Source organism: Pongo pygmaeus, chromosome 18 (genome assembly GCF_028885625.2).
Source record: "Pongo pygmaeus isolate AG05252 chromosome 18, NHGRI_mPonPyg2-v2.0_pri, whole genome shotgun sequence".
Classification (NCBI taxonomy): domain Eukaryota; kingdom Metazoa; phylum Chordata; class Mammalia; order Primates; family Hominidae; genus Pongo; species Pongo pygmaeus.
The window spans coordinates 82090548-82109074 of NC_072391.2; the positions used below are offsets into that span (position 1 = coordinate 82090548).

At 52.2% G+C, this 18527-nt stretch overlaps 1 protein-coding gene across 2 annotated transcripts in view; it reads left to right on the plus strand.

Annotated features, from left to right (window-relative positions):
• Positions 1-497: 497 nt before the first annotated feature.
• Positions 498-18527, plus strand: part of CRISPLD2 (cysteine rich secretory protein LCCL domain containing 2) — a 90030-nt gene continuing 72000 nt past the window's right edge. Inside the window, exon 1 of one of the 2 annotated variants that reach the window (XM_054452681.2) lies at positions 498-702. The gene's annotated coding sequence lies outside the window, so the exon portion shown is untranslated. The remainder of the gene's footprint in view (positions 703-18527) is intronic. The other variant, XM_063654156.1, reaches the window with a different exon arrangement.

Sequence of the window (18527 nt, forward strand, 5' to 3'; positions counted from 1 at the left end):
CATCCGGTAACAAGTCTCCCTTTCTTCGTCTGCAAATTGGGAAAAGTGTGCCTAAGTTTTCTAAGCACTTGTAGAGGGTGGGAGTCGACTCAGTAACTGTGTACTCTGCACCGCGCCACAGTTCACAGCGCCCAGCCCTTGCGGATCTCATTTGCTAAAATCCTGGGAGGTCGCCTCCTTATTCCTGTTTTCCATTTGAGCTGCAGAGAGCTGGAGTTTGGTAAATTTGCAAGCCCCTTGTGGAAAGCGCTTGGCACCGCGCCAGGCGCATAGTAAGCGCTCAATGAAAACTATACTTGTGTGGCCAGTGGCGAGGAAGCTGAGCGTCTCCTTGTCCCTAGCCGGCCCTGGAGGCCAGTGGCCCCGCCTTCCTCGCCCACCCGGCGCCCGCGCCTCAGCTGCCCCCCGCCTCCTTCAGCCCGCTGAGCCTGCGGGGCGGGGCCGGGGGCGGGGTCGGTGATGCTCGGTCCTACCAGCGCCGCCAGCCAGCTGGGGGCGTGGCCTCCGGGCTCCCGGTAGCCTACAAGAGGCGGTGCGCTGAGCCCCGGCACCCACTCTCATCGCAGGGCATCTCCAGCTGCTCCCATTGAGCTGTCTGCTCGCTGTGCCCGCTGTGCCTGCTGTGCCCGCGCTGTCGCCGCTGCTACAGCGTCTGCTCGACGCGGGAGACGCCAGCGAGCTGGTGATTGGAGCCCTGCGGAGGTAAGTGGGACTTCCGTGCCTCTCCCTTTTGCAAACTGTCACCCTCCCGAGAAGCTGGAATAACTGGAACAGATGCCACCTCGCAGGGCTGACTGTGTGCGGGCACCACACCGAGTGCTCTGCTTGCATAGCGGAACACAGCTTTGCGACATGCCCTTTTGCAGATGGAGAAACTGAGGCTCAGCGAGGACAACTCATTTGCCCAGGACCTCACAGCCAGGACTCCAAGGAGCCAGGATTCAACGCCGATCTGAGCGCAGAATCCTGCTCCTTGGAGGCTGTTTACTCTCTTGCCTTCCTTGTGCAGTTACTAGCATTTGTTGCATTCCTGTGTTCGTAGTGGGTGTCAATAACTGGAAAGCTGATGGCATGGATATGGCAGGCATTAGAATGTGTCCTACTCATGTCTGGAGGACCAGGGTGATCTAGTGGCATGTGCATTCAGCTGCAGTTTAGAGGGCCACGCCCCTCTATGATTTCATTTGCAAGGGAGCCTTCCTCCCATATTTCAGATGAAGATGCTGAGGCTCAGAGAGGTGAAGTAAGTTGTCCAGGCAGAGCCAGGGCTGGAACCCAGCTCTGTCTGTCTCCAGAGCTTCAAATGGATGTGTAGAGACTTGGGGCCATGTCAGGGTTCTGCAGTTTGGGGGAACATGTTTCTGGGTTTCTTTAGCCAGAGCGGGCACCTGCATAACTCCTGTGTGGGGAGAGTTACCCTGGAAGCGGAGGGCTCACTCTGGAGTGTGGGGGAGATCATTCATCCCATGTGGACAGAGCCGGGGCTAGTCCCTCATGTGCTGCAGACCCAGGGCCTCCCTTGCTAAGGCTGGGCTGGTGGACAAGCCAGGGAGGACTTTGCTGATGCCTGCTCATTGCAGTCCAACTTGAATTGGGCGTCTCTCAGCCAAAATATGAGTTGCTGCCCTGGCTGAGAGAAGCATCCGGGAACCCGTGCAAATGCCTAGCTTGCCTTGCAACCCAGAGTGGGGTTGTGAGTTTCCCCTTTGAGCCTTTGGACCCCTTGCCCTGGTAGAATGGGGTGAGCCTGCTTTCCCCATCCAGGGTCTGGTGTCTGACAGTGAAGAGAGCCTGCAGAACAGGACCGGGGCGTGGCCCTTTCCAGTAGACTGAGGCCATGAGTTGTGACTGTCGACTGTCCCAGGGCTCCTTGGGTTGTACGCACCTGATTTTCTGCTTCTGCCCCTGATCTGGCTGTTTCCACTCAGGAGAAGGGGGTGGGTGTGGGACTGTGTTGCCCGTGCGGCAGGCACGCGGTCTGTGCCACGCAGTTTACTTGTATTGTCATCGCTGCAACACCCCGGGCAGTAGGCCTCTTGATGCCCACTTCGCAGCTGAGGAAACTGAGGCTCAGCAAGGTGAAGTGCTTGCCTAAGATCCCCCAGCTGGTATGGAATGCTGTCACCCCCAGGTGGGTCCTATCTGCACTCTTGACCCTGCTTTCTTTAAGACACTTCTCTGCCCACTGCCAACTCCACCCATGAACCTGACTTTCACACAGGTGATGTTTTGTCTTAGAGGGGCTCCAGGTAAAACCACTGGACAATGTACCCAGGAAGGAGAAACGAAGAGGGTGATTTTGATTTTTGCAGAGTCTCTTAAGATGTAAGAGTAGGAATAATGCCATTTGTAATAATACAAGCAGCTGACATTTACATGATGCTTAGTACAGACCAGACATGCCCAGGGTTTCCACGGATGAGCTCACTGCCTGCTCTATGAGCTGGGCACTTTTTACAAGGAGTAAGTCAAGGCTCAGAATTATTAAGGTGTGTGCCCAACACGACACAGCCAGGGTGGGGTAGAGCTGCCATCCAGGCTGGGCCCTGCCCCAGATTCTGGGGGAAGGTGCCCATCTAATGACCAGCCACATGACTGTCCCAGCAGAGCTTGCTACTAGTTGAGGCTTTTCGTGCCATGTGGGGGTTTTTTTTTAACGTTGGCAGGGATCTGGGTCCCTGGTCCCAGTTGGGGTGAGGCTGGAAGGGGATCCACTGACCCTGGGCTTGGGCTTAACATTGCTGACAGGTACTGAGGGCCCCGTCCCAGGACGCAGATCAGTGCTGGCTCTGAGTCCTGCCTCTGGCCTTGAGAGGAGAGTTGGCTTGACTGGGAAGGCTTGAGCTAGGGAAGAAGACTGCGAGGTCTCTTGAAACCTCTGCACTTCATCCCTCAAAAGACCCCAAGTTAAGTATGTGGCCCTTTGTAGGTTGCATTTGAAAGTTTTTGGAGGCAGGACCCTCTGACGTCTTTGGAGGTCAGAAAGTTTTTGGAGGCAGGGCACTGACCTCTTTGGCCTGTGGGAACTGGAACTTTTCTTTCCTCTGTCACCAGCGTCATTTGCTGTGTGTGGGAGGTGCCTGCATGTCTGCCTGTGCCTGACTCAGGAGGCTTTTTCTTTCTTTTTTTTTCTTTTTTCTTTTTTTGCAAACGCACTGGTTTTTGATCAGTCCCAGATGTGCAAACCCAGGATCACTCAAAGGGGCTGATGGCTTGTCAGGAAAGGAAAAGTCAATCTGGGCATATTTCACTTTGTCTTCAGTTCATTGAGTGGAAGAGATGATCAGACCTTCCAGGGACGGGGACCTAGAGCACCTTGTAAAGTCTTAAATAGAGCACGCTGAGTTCTGGGACAGGCAAGGGACAGGCAGATCTGGGTGGTGGTTAATAGGATGGGCCATGTTCTGTTTTTCTTTTTCCTGAAAAGATGTATTGTGGTAAAAATACACATAAACATAAAATTTACCATTTAACCCATTTTGAAGTGTACAATTCAGTGGCATTTAGTGCATTTGCAGTATTATGCAGCCACCACCACTAATTCCAGAGCGTTCCATCATCCCGTAAGGAAACCCCATGCCCATTAGGCATCATTCGCCATTCTCCTCCCTTCAGCCACTCATCTCCTTTCTGTCTCTACAAACTTGCTTATTCTGGACATTTCATGTAAATGGAATCACACAATGTGTGGCCTTTTGTGTCTGGCTCCTCTCACTCAGCATCATGTTTTCAAGGTTCATCCATGTTGTGATGTGTATGAGACCTTCATTCCTTTTTATGGCTGAGTAATATTCCATTGTATTAATAGACCACGTTTTGTCTATCCATTCTTCCACTGAAGGAAGTCTGGGCTGTTTCCACCTTTGGCTTTTACAGAGGCTTCTGCTGTGAACATTTGCGTACAAGGTTTTTTGAGGGCGGATGTTTTCATATCTCTTGAGTGTTTACCTGGGAGGGAATCGCTGGGTCATATGGTAACTTTATGTTTAACTTATTGAGGAGACTGTGGCCTCTTTTTTGACTTCCTTCTTGAAGCATCAACTCAGGTCATGTGATTCCAGAATGTGTTGCTGGCCTTCTCCATGCGTGCAGGGAAGCCCTGGCATTTGGCATTTGTGGGCAGTGTTGGCATGCCACCTGGGTCACAGCAGCAGCAGGCAGGGAATCCTGAGACATTGCCCTGGGGGAGCCCTGCCTTCTGCCCCAGGCTGTGCAATGACAAGTACTCTTGGACAAAGACCCGTGTTTCAAGGCTGCGAGGACATCACGGTCCAGCCTGAGGGAGATTTATCTTTGATTGTCTTGAGTGCTGCGTCAGCTTAGACAAAAACAGAGTCAGAGGGAAAAAAAAACATCCTGATGAGGATTGTGCAATTTCTGGACCATTTTTTTTAAAAATTATAAATTATGAAATCTCACATTTTCAATCCCAATTTCTGGAACGTGTTTTATTTTTAGCACAGAATGGCAACATCCCAGGAAAAAAAGTCATTTTCCCATTTTGCTTGTAATCAAGTAAGCTGGAACTGACCCTACCCCAAATATTTTTTGAATAGGGAAAAGACTCAACTGGACCCCTCTAAGGACTGGAAGCTGGCATGGAGCTGGCATCTTCTGAGCCTGACTTGAGAAGAGCCTGATAACTCCTAGAGGAAACAGGCAGGGTTTTGCAAGCAGGGGAAGATGATAGTGGGTGGGTGGGGAGCTGGCGAGGGTGCCCCAAGCAGAGGCACCATGTGTGTGCAAAGGCCTGGAGGTGGAGAAGGGCCTGGGACTCTTGGAGAATGGCAGGAAGTTTGGTGTTCCCGTAGTCTACGAGCCAGGCTCAGGGCGGCAAAGGTCTGCCCTGCAGGTGTTGTGATAAGCTGTACCACTTAGTGGGCACCATCAGGATGAACAGAGAGTAACACGGTGGCATTGAGAACTTGAGAACAGCTCACTCTAGAATGAACTGTGTCCCCCAAAGTGTGCAGAGCCCATACCTAGTGGTCCCCAAGGTGACTGAGCACGTGCACAGATCCAGCAGCAAATCCCCCCAATCCAAGAACTGTTCTTTCCATTCTCTGTTCTTTCCATTCTCTGTTCTTTCGGTCCTTCTGCTTATGGCAAGGTGAAAGTCACAGGTGGAATTGTCCCTAACACCTCTCCCACACCCTGGTCTCCTTTTACAACATAGAGCAAGCATCCTCTACAACAAAGCCTTTGGCTGGTATCAGTGCCTGGCTGGGAGGAAATAACTGTGTTGTTTTTACTGCGTTTAATTTCACTCCTGCCGTCTGTTCACAGCACCAGTGATCAGGTTTTCTGGCAGTGGGAGTGATAGAAAGTTACCTTTTTAAAGTAAATTTCTTGGAACCCAAAAAACAAGCCAAGTTAAATAAAAATACAAAATATGGGGCCAGGCATGGTGGCTCACACCTGTAATCCCAGCACTTTGGGAGGCTGAGGCGGTGGATCACCTGAGGTCAGGAGTTTGAGACCAGCCTGACCAACAAGGTGAAACCCCATCTCTACTAAAAGTACAAAAATTAGCCAGGCATGGTGGCAGGCACCTGTAGTCCCAGCTACTCAGGAGGCTGAGACAGAAGAATTGCTTGAAGCCGGGAGGGGGAGGTTGCAGTGAGCCGAGATCGCGCCACTGCACTCCAGCCTGGGTGACGGAGCGAGATGCCATCTCAAAACAAAAACAAAATATGTACTAGTACTGGTACACAGTAGGAAGGTGGGCAAAACTTGGGAAGGGGGGTATTCAAAGGACAGGGTTTGGGAAATGCTGGATCAAGGTGGGGGAAGAAGGAGAACTGAGAGGCTGTTATAATTTAGAGAAGTGCTTCTCAGAGTGGGGGCCTGCAGCCAGGCGCCGTGGCTCACACCTGTAACCTTAACATTTTGGGAGGTCGAGGCGGGAGGATTGCCTGAGCCCAGGAGTTCGAGTCCAGCTTGTGCAACATAGTGAGACACTGTCTCTACAAAAAATTTAAAAATTAGCTGATGTCCTCTCAATGTGTCTTGTCCTCTCCATGTTTCTAAAATAAAGGAAGAAAGGCTGAGCGCAGTGGTGCACACCTGTAATCTCAGCACTTTGGGAGGCCAAGGTGGGCAGATCACTTGAGGTCAGGAGTTCGAGACCAGCCTGGCTAACATGGCAAAACCTTGTTTCTACCGGAAATACAAAAATTAGCTAGGCGTGGTGGTGCACGCCTGTAATCCCAGCTACTTGGGAGGCTGAGGGAGGAGAATCGCTTGAGCCTGGGAGGCAGAGGCTGCAGTGAGCCAAGATCACAACACTGTACTCCAGCCTGGGTGACACAGCGAGACTCCATCTCAAATAAATAAATAAATAAATATAAATAAATACATAAATACATAAAATAAAAGAAGAAAAAAATTAGCCAGGCATGGTGGTGCACACCTGTAATGCCAGCTTCTTGGGAGGTGGGAGACTTGAGCCCAGGAGGTTGAGGCTACAGTGAACAGTGTTCACGCCACTGCATTCCAGCCTGAACAACAGAGTGAGACCCTGTCTCAAAAAAAAAAAAAAGTGGGTTCTTGGCCTGGAAGCACCTGAGGACTCAGAGAAATGCAGATTTTCAGGCTTCCCTGGAGACCTGGATCAGAAGCTATGGGGTGGGGCTGGCAGTCTGTTGTAACAAAGCATCCTGTTATCCTAGAAAGCTAAAGAAGGCTTGCCCTGGGGCCTTGGCACACAGGTGGGGCATGGAGGGCTGGTTACTGGGGTCGGTGTGGAGCTGTGTGGACGGTTCTGGTTATAGGGTCTGGTGTGACCAGAAAGAAGTCACGAGTGACCTGGGAGCTGAAAGACCACCTCCCTCCAAAATCAGGAAGGCCCCTTAAGAACAAGTTGTTGGCATATTTGGAAGGCTTTCTTCCAGAAGAACACTCAGCCCTTTGGCACTCTGTGCTGAGGCTGTGACGCCCTTGATGCTCCAGGGCCTGAGTCAGTGTCCTGAGGATGCTGGCACCTTCCTTCAGAGCACGTTTCATGCCCCTATGTGCCTGGGAAGAGCCAGCAACGCACATTTATTTATATCCCCTGAAGGGGTGAGCTGTTTCCTCAGGGGCATTGAAGACACCTCTATGATGTGTGTCCACCTTGCCTGCCATCTCTCCCTCCTGCCCCAGGCCTGCTGCCCACACAGCCAGTCCGTTCTCCCCGGGAGGGAAGACAACGGTTTATTCCCCGGGACCTGCGAGGCTGGGGCTGCCCTGGGACTGAGAAGGTATTTTCAGCTGGGCTTTGGCACAGCAGGACAAAGTGCTCTCTCAGACTTGGGATGAACTGGGCCCTGTCTGGGAGAGTCGTGTGTGGGTCCAAGGGGGAGGCCCCGCCGCCAGCTGGATTTTATCTGGGGCCTGACACATCGCAGTTCCCTTTGAAGGCTGCTGAGCTGGGGCCCCAGGCCTGTTTCAGTTCTGAGACTCCTGAGGGAAAGGCCCCGGGATTTTCTCTTGCATAATGGTGTGCTCTCTCCTTGGACCACTCCTGCCCTCTTAATCCCGTCTTCAAACAGAGCTCAGAGCAACATCAATTTTTTTTTTTTTAATTTCTTGTTGATGCTTAACATACCAGGGAAGAGGGCACGGCCGTCTCTGTGCCGGCAGAGCAGCCCCGGTCACAGCAGAGCCTGGCCGGCCGCCAGAAGCCCCCCAGACCCCTCTCACTGCCCCGCACACCCCAAGGGTAGTCATTTCCGGACTTCTAAGGGCACAGGCTGGGTTCGCCTGGTTTGGACTTGACCTAAATGAAACCATGCGTGTTGAATCACTGGAGTCTGGCCCCTTTTGTTGGTTGAGCACCGTGTCTGCGGGGTTTGTCTGTGCTGTTGTGTGTTGCAAGGCTTTCGCGACACAAATCAGACCCTGTCACTGCCCTGACTTCCTTCCCTCGAGGGCCCTCTTCGCATTTAGAGCAAAACCAAGGATCCTCACCGTGGCCTTCAAGGCCCGTCACCACCTGGCTCTGGCTGCCTCCTGACCCCATTCCTCCCCAGCTTCACGGGCTTTTCGCCTGTCCTCGGTCACGGTCACGCCTCGACTGGGACCCCCTCTGAGCCTTTGTCCTTGTACTTCCTGCTGCCTGCAGTGCCCTTTCTTTTTTCTTCCTTCTTTTTTTTTTCTTTTTTCTGAGATGGAGTCTCACTCTGTTGTCCAGGCTGGAGAGCAGTGGTGCGATCTCGGCTCATTGCAACCTTCACCTCCCGGGTTCAAGCGATTCTCCTGCCTCAGCCTCCCAAGTAGCTGGGACTACAGGCGTGTGCCACCACGCCCAGCTAATTCTTATATTTTTAGTAGAGACAGGGTTTCACCATGTTGGCCAGGCTGGTCTCGAACTCCTGACCTCAGGTGATCTGCCCATCTCGGCCTCCCAAAGTGCTGGGATTACAGGTGCGAGCCACCGCACCGGGCCTACAGTGCCCTTTCTTTAAGCGCTCAGCAGGACCTTGCTGTCTACCCCAACCAGAGTTGTTCTGCCCCCCTCCTCTGTTCATCTTCACCATCTGTGTCCCCGGGCTGTCCTGCTCACACCTTCTGTATTTACCTGTGCACTGCCCGTTTACTCTCTGTCTCCTCCCAGTCCCGAGGGCAGATTCCATCTTGTTCACTTGCAGATCCCAAGGACTCCTGGAATTTTCACCTGCAGAGAGCTGTGGAGGTTCCGCAGCCGGCTCTCGACTCATCTTTGCGGATGCCACCTGTCAGTGAATCACACTTCTCAGGCAGGGAGACTGGCCTGGGCTGCCAGCCCTGGAGCCTGGCACAGAGATGATCTGGGGCCCTGAATTTACTCAGGAGGAGAAGGGAAAGAAACATCATTAAACACCATTAAGTTCCTGGGATTCTGCCACTGGGCCCTTTATAAACATGATCCTGGGTAATCATAGCACCCTTCCTCCCCTAGCCATGGAAGAAACTCAGGGCCTCATGCATGAGTGGGGAATTAGAGGCTTGAGGAAGTTGAGGCATGCCCAGCTCCATGCAGTGGAGGCGGAATTCGAACCCAGAGCTGCCCATTCTTCTCTATGCCTTTCCGCATTGCCTTCTGGGAGTCCGTAATTCCTTTCCCTTTGGAGAGGGAGGGCTCCTGCTGTTTATCTTTTAAAGCTTTGCTGGGAACATTGTTTCCAGGGAAACATCCACACATCTTCAAGAAGGGAGAAAGGTGCCCCAGGAGTTATGTCCTGGGGTTTTAAAGAATGTATTAATTTATTACCTGTCCCTTAAAAGTGGCTTTTCTTATATATCACCTTGGCTTGCATTGAATGCACCTGCTTTTCAGTTGTTGGTTTTTTTTTTTTTTTTTTTTTTTTGCACATAGTAGATTAAATAAGAGTTTGTTGAATGACTATTTTCTTTTTGTCCAGAATTTTGTATATTCTTAGCAGAGTATGTAAACAACGAAAAGCATTGTATAGTTTTTTTGCTCAATTAAGCATCCAGACATATTGTCTCAGAAATCCCATAAGAATATATCTTTTGTTAATTAGCTGGACGTGGTGGTGCGTGCCCGTAGTCCCAGCTACTCAGAAGGCTAAGGCAGAAGAATCGCTTAAACCGAGGAGGCAGAGGTTGCAGTGAGCCGAGATCGTACCACTGTACTCCATCCTGGGGACAGAACGAGACTCCGTCTCAAAAAGAAAAAAAAAAAAGAATATTATCTTTTGTTGAGGGGACAGGAGGAGAGAAGGTGCCTTGTGGGGCTGGTGTCGCCTTTAGCAGTGGACTGTTGGCTGTGCTGGGGAGATGGGGAATTCAGCACAGTGCAGGCAGCAGCAAGGGAAGGAGCTGGAGCTGGACTGTGGCCTCCCTTGGGTCTGGCTTTAATCCTGCCAAGAAGGGTTTAAGGAAAACCGCCAGGCTGCAGTGAGTAGGGGAGAGAGGGCCCCCACTCACCGTGTGGTGCTTACCCAGGCGCTCTAACGGGATGTTCTGCTCAGTCAAGGGATCTGCCAGAGACACAGGCGGGGGGAGTGGAGTACCCCTCCTTCCAGCCACCGCTTCATTCCTGGAATTTCTGGGTGGTTTGTGGGTATGACTCTGATCTGCCCTTGGCCTCTTGCTCAGATCTGAGTTCTCCTTTGATACTCGTGAGGAAGAGTAGAGCCTAGAGAACACCCCGACCCCCCCCAGGCTTCTGGGGTCAGCTGCTCTCGTGTGGACCATGGGTCTCAGCTGAGCGGTGCGGGGCCGCAGGTCAGAACTGCCCTGATGTTTAGGAGAGTCGCTGCGTGGACGAGGCAGGACTGGTAAGTGACCAGGGCGTGGTGAATGAATGGACATTGTCCTCAGGCCTTCTGTGTGACCACAGGCAAGTTGCTTATCTTTTTGAAGCCTCAGTTTCCTCATCTCTAAAATAGGGCTATTGTCACAGTGACCTCCTCAGTTTGTGGACCACATGAAATGTTCAGTGCAGGAGTAGAGGGCCCAGGCCATGCCTGCGGCAGCCCCTTCCTCATCCCGCGTTGGCCTGGGTTTGGTGATGAACATTTGCTGGGGGCATAAAGTTGATTGAACAAGGCTCAGTGCCGGCCAATGGTGAACTGCAGCCAGCTTGGACTGGCTCATACCAGCTCTTGAGAGCTGATAGTTCCATTTTCAGGACCAGCATAGTGGCTCACACCTGTAATCCCAACACTTTGGGAGGCTGAGGTGGGAGGATCACTTAAGCTCGGGAGTTTGAGGGTGGCCTGGGCAACATAGTGAAACCCCGTTTCTACTATAAATACAGAATTAGCTGTGCCTGGTGTTGCACACCTGTAGTCCCAGCGACTTGGGAGGCTGAAGTGGGAGGATCATTTGAGCCTGGGAGGTTGAGGCTGCAGTGAGACGTGATTGCACCACTGCACTCTAGCCTGGGTAATAGGGAGACCCTGCCTCAGAACAAATAAATAAATAAAATTCAATAAAAAATGGATTGCGAACCAGTTCAACACAACCAGCATTAAATGTTAGATTATAAAAACTTACAGTTAAGTTATATTCCGGGCGTGGTGGCTCACGCCTGTAATCCCAGCACTTTGGGAGGCCGAGGCGGGTGGATTGCCTGAGGTCAGGAGTTCAAGACCAGCCTGACCAATATGGGAAACCCTGTCTCTACTAAAAATACAAAAATTAGCCAGGCGTGGTGGCGTGCACCTGTAGTCCCAGCTACTCAGGAGGCTGAGACAGGAGAATTGCTTGAACCCAGGCGGTGGAGGTTGCAGTGAGCTGAGATCATGCTATTGCACTCTAGCCTCAGCCTGGGCTACAGACTGAGACTCTGTCTCAAAAAAAAAAGAAGTCATATTTAAAATGAAGGTAATAAATACTTAAAACCTATCACTTTTGACTTTTTTCCTGCATTTTACTGTGGCCTCTGCCCTTGGGATTATCAGTGTCTATGGGATCTGCGTGATGGAAAGGCTGCGTGACCATGTGCTTCTGGGGATCTCTTTCCAGAAACTCCATGCTCGGTGACTTCATGCTGGTTGCTTGAAGTCGGCCACGGTGGGCGCATTTACACTGAGGGAACTGGCAAACACTGCAAGGCAGGCTGGTTTGGTTTTTGCTTGGTTTTCGTTTTGGAAGCTGGTGGTGAACGATTTACCATCCCACCACTGTTCCGGCCCTTGAGAAGCTCAGGGTCCAGCAAGGGAGGCTGAGTCAGAGCAGCTGCAATCCTGGGTGGGGAGCCCAGGGCCGGGGGTGCCCATGGGCCTGTCAACTCAGTTGAGACCCAGCCATGGAAGAGGACAGAGCTCCATGACAGAAATGACATCTGACAGGATAACCTCAGCGTGAATCACCAAATACATTTTCTTGGGTGGCACCTGGCCAGGTGGTGACATGAATCCCCCAGACCTGGCGCATGGCATCTTGGACATCTGGGGAAAAATTGCCAATGCTCAAGGCATATACTGAGCTAATATATGTTTCAAATTCAGTAGAGGGTCCCCCTGCCATCCCCCAAGCATTGGACATTTAACAGATTTTTTTTCCTTTTTTTTTTTTTGAGATAGAGTCGCCCAGGCTGGAAAGCAGTAGCATGATCTACAGTCTCCATCTCCCAGGCTCAAGCGATCCTCCCATCTCAGCCTCTCCACGAGCAGCTAGGACTACAGGCATGTGGCACCATGCTTGGCTGATTTTTTTATTATTATTATTTTTAGTAGAGACAGGATCTCACCATGTTGCCCAGGCTGGTCTCAAACTCTTGAGCTCAAGCGATTCTCCCACCTCAACATCCCAAAGTGCTGGGATTATAGATGTGAGTCACTGCACCTGGCCTAATAGGATTTTTATTTTTTTTAATTTTTAAATTTTTAAATTTTTTATTTTTTGAGCCTTGCCATGTCACCCAGGCTGGAGTGCAGAGGCGCGATCTCAGCTCACTGCAACCTCCTCCTCCCAGATTCAAGTGATTCTCCTACCTCAACCTCCTGAGTAGCCAGAACTACAGACATGCACCACCACACCTGGCTAAGTTTTGTACTTTTAGTGAAGATGGGGTTTCACCACATTGGCCAGGCTGCTCTCGAACTCCTGACCTCAGGTGATCCACCCACCTTGGCCTCCCAAAGTTCTGGGATTACGGGCGTGAGCCACCATGTCCAGCCGGGTTTTTAAACATTGGATTTTGTTAAGGCAAACGTGGGCTTTGAAATAATATGGAGAGAATTGTGTCTGCATAACATTCCATATTATTAACTCCAGCCTTCTAAAATCCCTTCAAACGATGCATTTTTGGAGGCCCTGGCACAGCTTCCTTATTGTAACAGTCAGTGCACTGACTGGGGACTGAAGTTCAGGACTTTGTTCCTTCCTCACAGCCGTAGGGCCTGTCACTCCCCTCCATTCACAGACGTGAACTCAAGAAGCTCAGTGCTGTATCCAAGATGACACAGCCTTGGGCTAGGCCAAGGGCCAGTGAGGGGCAAGGTCAAGAATCGAACCCAGGTCTCTCTTCCCCGAGAGCCCATGCTGCAGTCAGTAAAGAAGCAGCCCAAATCAGACGTAGTCCTTATATGGCTTTTCTGATCTAGCTGGGAGGAGGAGGGGGCCACACAGTCATCCCGTAAATATTTATCAAACACTGACTTAGACATCAACGCTTCGGCGGTGAACGAGACCCACAGGTCTGCGGTGTGATTACACTGGAGGTTTCTAGGAAGCCGTGATCCTGGGGCTGAGTCTTAGCAATGAGCAGGAATTCATCTCCCCGGCCTGGGCCAGTGAAGCGGGGCACGTCGGGGTCATGGGATGAGCTGTGGGAACAGCATGTGCAAAAGCAGGGAGCTTGGCACAGGCTGGGAGCTGACGGCTGACAGGCTAAGTCCCGAGATTCATCTTTCTGGCAGATTCTCCTAAACACAAGGCACTTGCAGCCCAGGCCAATGACGCAGTGAGCTTCAGCCCAGCTCCTTCTCCCTCACTCACTTCTGAGTGTTGAGTACGATGGCACCCAAGAGATAACCATTGGGGAGACCCCTCGCTAAACTTGGACACATGGTTTGGTGATCCCCTAAATGTCCACAATGCCTTGGCCAGGGTAGAGGGGTGCAGTTGGAGAGCTCATAGTGCAAACAAGCTGTGTTGAAAGTCCCCCAAACTTTTGGCAAGTTTGAGTTCAAGTCCTGGTTCCACTTTAAACTAGCCACACAGTCTCCTAAATGCCAGTCTCCTGGACTCAGTTGCACTTTCTGTAAAATGGGGCTGAAAACAGCTGCCTCCCTGCTAGAGTCCAAATGCATCTCAAAGCTCTGGGCAGTGCGGGAGAAATGTGGCTCCCGTCACTTTGATTCGCCAGCCGTGGGTCTCACCGTTGACCCTGGGACCTGAAAGCTCTGTCCGTTCCCCTCCCAGCCTCTGCTGTGTGCTGAAATCTGGTGTGTTTTCATGAGGTCTTGGAGCCGTTATCTTACTTGTGGTCTTACGGGCTCAGTTTTGCAACTCTGGCAGAAGAGAACAAAATCTTCCAGAGAGCATTTCCGCTGTGTTGTCCCGCGGTCCCCAGTGATATTTCATTATCAATGAGTGGCTGAGTGGACAGGATGCAGGGGCATCTCTCTAGGAGTGACACATGCACCCGGCCCTGCCTGGGAGCATCAGGGGTAAAGAGCAGAGTTAGAGTAGGAGTGGAGCCTCACTCCCCGGGTACCGAAGTGCACTCGGGTCAGCCACCAAAGCGTGAGCTCTTCCAGGACGCTAGGAGGGCACTCTGCAGGGGGCATCCGTCTGCCAGAGGTCATAGGTCAGAGGTCAGCTCATCATATCTGGGTCAAAGGCGAGTGGGCAGCACCGATGGTGGTGGGGCGGCGTGTTTGTGTTGGTGGAATGTCGCCATGATGCGAGGGTCTCCTTCGTCTCCCATGGGGGTGACACATTGGTGCCTTCTCATCAACAGAGGCACCACGTGACCTGGGAGGCCCGTGCCCTGACTCCCCCAGCCCAGCAACCTTCCCAGGAGGCAGAAGAGGGTGGAAGAGAACTTTAGGGCAAGATTCAGTTGTTTGGTTTGGGAGCCCCCTTTCCCCCGCATGGGTTGGTGGGGGTGCTTGGGATTTTCAAATCCAGAGGGAAGCCCACTCCGGGGGAGGAAGCAGGGCACTAAGCCAAGGGCACACCTGGGCCTCGAGGTTAGAAGAGCTGCGTTCCAGCTCCAGACTTGCTGCTCTCCCTGCACAGGTTCCTTAAATTCCATGGACCTCAGCCTCCTCATCTGTAGAGTGGGAGTGATGGATCCCAGACTCTGGAAAGTCGGGAGGGTGAGAGGAGGTCACGGAGGTCAGGCGCTCACACCGCGACTGGCGCAGGGCAGGTCTTCCCCGGCGGCCCCCTTCGCCCTCAGGGTCGCTGGCGTGAGCCCCTTCTTGACGTTGGCAAGCGCAGGACCACTTGGAGGTCCATCCCATTTGGAAAGAGTTCGTGTGTTTTCATTGTCAGTGGAAAAGGGGTGGGAGGGCTTCGGTCCTGGTTCCGACCGAGCTGTCTCAGAAGTGAGAGTAGAATGGGCAGTGTGGGCCAGGGCTGCCGGGCACTGCCCCTGTGAACTGGGCCTCGGCCAATTGGTTCGTGGCTTTGGCAGATGGCACCAACCAGGTTCCAGCCAGGACCCTGGCCTCGGCCTCCTAACTTGCCTGTCTGCCTCCTTCGTGTCTCCTCTTTACAATAGCCAGGGGGCATATTTGGAAACAGTCCTGTCCACCCATGTGTTATCTGATGTGTGTTGGTCTGTTAAGCCGGCTACAGCAAAGGACCACAAGCTTAAACAACAGGAATTTAGATTCCCACAGGTCTGGAGGCCAGAAGTCTAAGATCAAGGTGCTGGCCGGGCTGGTTTCTTCTGGAGTCTCTCTGTGGCTGGCAGACGGTGTCTTCTCCCTGTGTCCTCACGTGGTCATCCTCTGTGTGTCTCAGTCCTAAACTCTTCTAGTTAAGGACACCAGTCAGCTTGGTTAGGGCCCAACCTCATGGCCTCACATTACCTTAATCACCTCCGCAACGGCCCCGTCTCCAAATACATCGCATTTGGAGGTCCTGGACATTAGGGCTCCAATGTGTGAGTTTGGGGAAACCCAGCTCAACCCATAGCTGTGTGCTTGTTCCTGTGCACCCAGCACTGGGCTCTGGGGGTACAAACTGGAATGAGGTGCTGGCCCTTTTATGGTTACTTTTCTTTTTTTAAATTTTTTGAGATGAAGTTTTGCTCTTGTCACCCAGGCTAGAGTGCAATGGCATGATCTCGGCTCACTGTAACCTCCACCTCCCAGGTTCAAGCAATTCTCCTGCCTCGGCCTCCCAAGTAGCTGAGATTACAGGCATGCGCCACCACGCCCAACTAATTTTGTATTTTTAGTAGAGACGGGGTTTCTCCGTGTTGGCCAGGCTGGTGTCGAACTTCTCAGGTGATCCACCTGCCTCGGCCTCCCAAAGTGCTGGGATTACAGACGTGGGCCACCATGCCCGGCCTGTGGTTACTTTTCTGCTTAAAATCTTCTGTGTTCTCCTGCAGCCCAAATGTAGCAGGAGCCATCCAGATCTGGAGGAGCCTTATCCCCTCCTAAGCAGGGACCGCCCCCCTCCCCCAGGCCCTCTGGGCTGAAGTCAAACCCAACCACTTTCAGACCCAACAGTACTGGCACGCCACCCAGCATGGCAGGCCTGTGTTTCCCAGGCTGGCGGCTTTTGTGGTGCACGTGAGGGCACTTGGAGAAACCCTCCCATTTCTCTCCCCTTTTCCTTCTGTTCTCTTCCAATGTGGAGGTTTCACTAAACCCCATGGTTCTCCCAACTCTAAAGCTCCACCTGAGTCTTCATAACTTCTCTTTGGAATCCTTCGAGAAGGACCAGCCTCTAAGCTGTGGAAGTTCCTTTAACATTCAGAACAAAGGCGGCCAGTCAGATCTCCTGGGATAGCTCACGCTGGCTCAGGAAGACATGCCAGAGGACTCATTTAGAAACAGCATTTGTCTCTTCCTGTTTTCTCGCTTTGGCATTTTGTTTTATTTTGTTAAGCACAGGTTGGCCCTCCCTAATCTGACAATCCCAAATCTGAAATGCTTCAAAATTCAAAACTTTTTGAGCACTGCCCTGAAGCCACATGTGGAAAATTCCACACCTGACCTCATGTGATGGGTTGCAGTCAAAACACAGTGAAAACTTTGTTCCATGCACAAAATTATTTTAACGTGTTGGATAAAATTACTTTCAGGCTACATGTATAAGGTGTATCTCAAACATAAACAACTTTTGTGTTTAGATTGGGTCTTATCCCCAAGATACCTCATTATGTACATGCAAATCAGCAGAGCATCATCGTGACACCAGGAGGACACCCCGTGACGCCGATTACCGCACTCTCAACCTCAGCCCAGCGTCAGAGTTTTCTGGCGTCTCTTCTTTGAGCCTGGCCGCCTGCAGCTGGAAATGCTCATATATGGTGGTGTGACTAACCTGAGAGAGAGATCAGGGATCCTGAGAAGTTCTGCATTCTTGGTCTGCTTCTCAGCGGGACGAGTAAGCACGCAGAGGTCCTCCCTGCGCGGCCCCAGGCTTGGCTTCGGAGAAGGGCAGCCCATCTGGCCCGCTACAAAGCAAGCCAAGCCTCTCCTCTCCGCATGGGGTTATTTTTGTCTGAGGCGCAGGCTCAGTCAGGACCCTGGAGAGTTTCCAGGGGTCAGGAATGGGTACCACAGCGTTCCCATAGCTCTTTGGCTCAGCCTCTGTCGCGTGTTGCCAACGTTTCTGCTTCCTGGGATGCCCGTCTTGGCCTCCATCCCCTCCAGGCTTTGATCTACATCTCCCCACTCCGGCCCCACCCGAGGACGCCCACCTTGCACTGCCACTGTCCCAGCCAACTTGACTGATAAACACCAAACACCTGGTTGGTGCTATGGGGGTGAAGACCAGGGAGGACTCATGCGAAGAACTCAGCCCCATGGAGTTCCAGCGGGTCAGCTTGAGGCACGGCCACCACCCAACCCTCCAGACAGAGCTGCTTCCTCCAGCCCCCGAGGGCCTGGCACTATCTTTACAGTCAGCCTTGTCCTGCTATGTGGGGACTGCGGGTTTCCTCCTCCATCTCCCCAACCTAACTGTGAGCTCCTTGAGGCCAGGGACAGAGTCCTCTTCATCTTCGCATCCCCAGTCTCCAACTCAGAGTCCAGCACAAAATAAGGCGCTTGATGGAGGTGACTGGGTGGCCCCGACTCTCCCCTGGGAGGAAAGCAGAGAGGAGGGGTGTGCGTGGACGCACTCATTCAAGCCCTTCCTTGTCTTCTTGGGCCAATAACATACATTTTTCAGATGGCCAGGGAGGAGAAGGTCTTCAGTTTGTGACCCTACAATGGAGGGGAGGTAGTTGGCCCCCAGGGACAGAGGAGCCAAGGTAACTTGCTGGAAAATTCTGGGTCTTTGTAATCATCATTTCGAATCTCAGCATCTCTGCTTACCAGGAGGCCGGCCCTGGGCTTGTCTTGTCGCCACACTAAGCCACAGCTTTCTTTCTTTTTTTTTTTTTTTTTTGAGATGGAGTCTTGCTCTGTCGCCCAGGCTGGAGTGCAGTGGCGCAATCTCGGCTCACTGCAAGCTCCACCTCCCGGGTTCATGCCATTCTCCTGCCTCAGCCTCCCAAGTAGCTGGGACTACAGGCACACAGCACCACGCCCGGGTAATTTTTTGTATTTTTTAGTAGAGATGGGGTTTCACCATGTTAGCCAGGATGGTCTCGATCTCCTGACCTCGTGATCCGCCTGCCTCGGCCTCCCAAAGTGCTGGGATTACAGGTGTGAGTCACCATGCCCAGCCAGCCACAGCTTTCTTATCTGTAAAATGGGGATGAGAACAGCCTGACCTCCTGGGTTGTCACGGTGATTGAGAATAACATAAACGACCGGCCTGTGTAGGTGCTGATGAAGGGTTTTCTGAGGGAACAAAAGGCTGAGGCCTTGGCTGGACTTGGTTCTGGGCAGCTGTGTCTTAGTGTGCGACAGATGTGCGGGTGGGGCCCGGGGCGAGGGCCGTGATAAGAG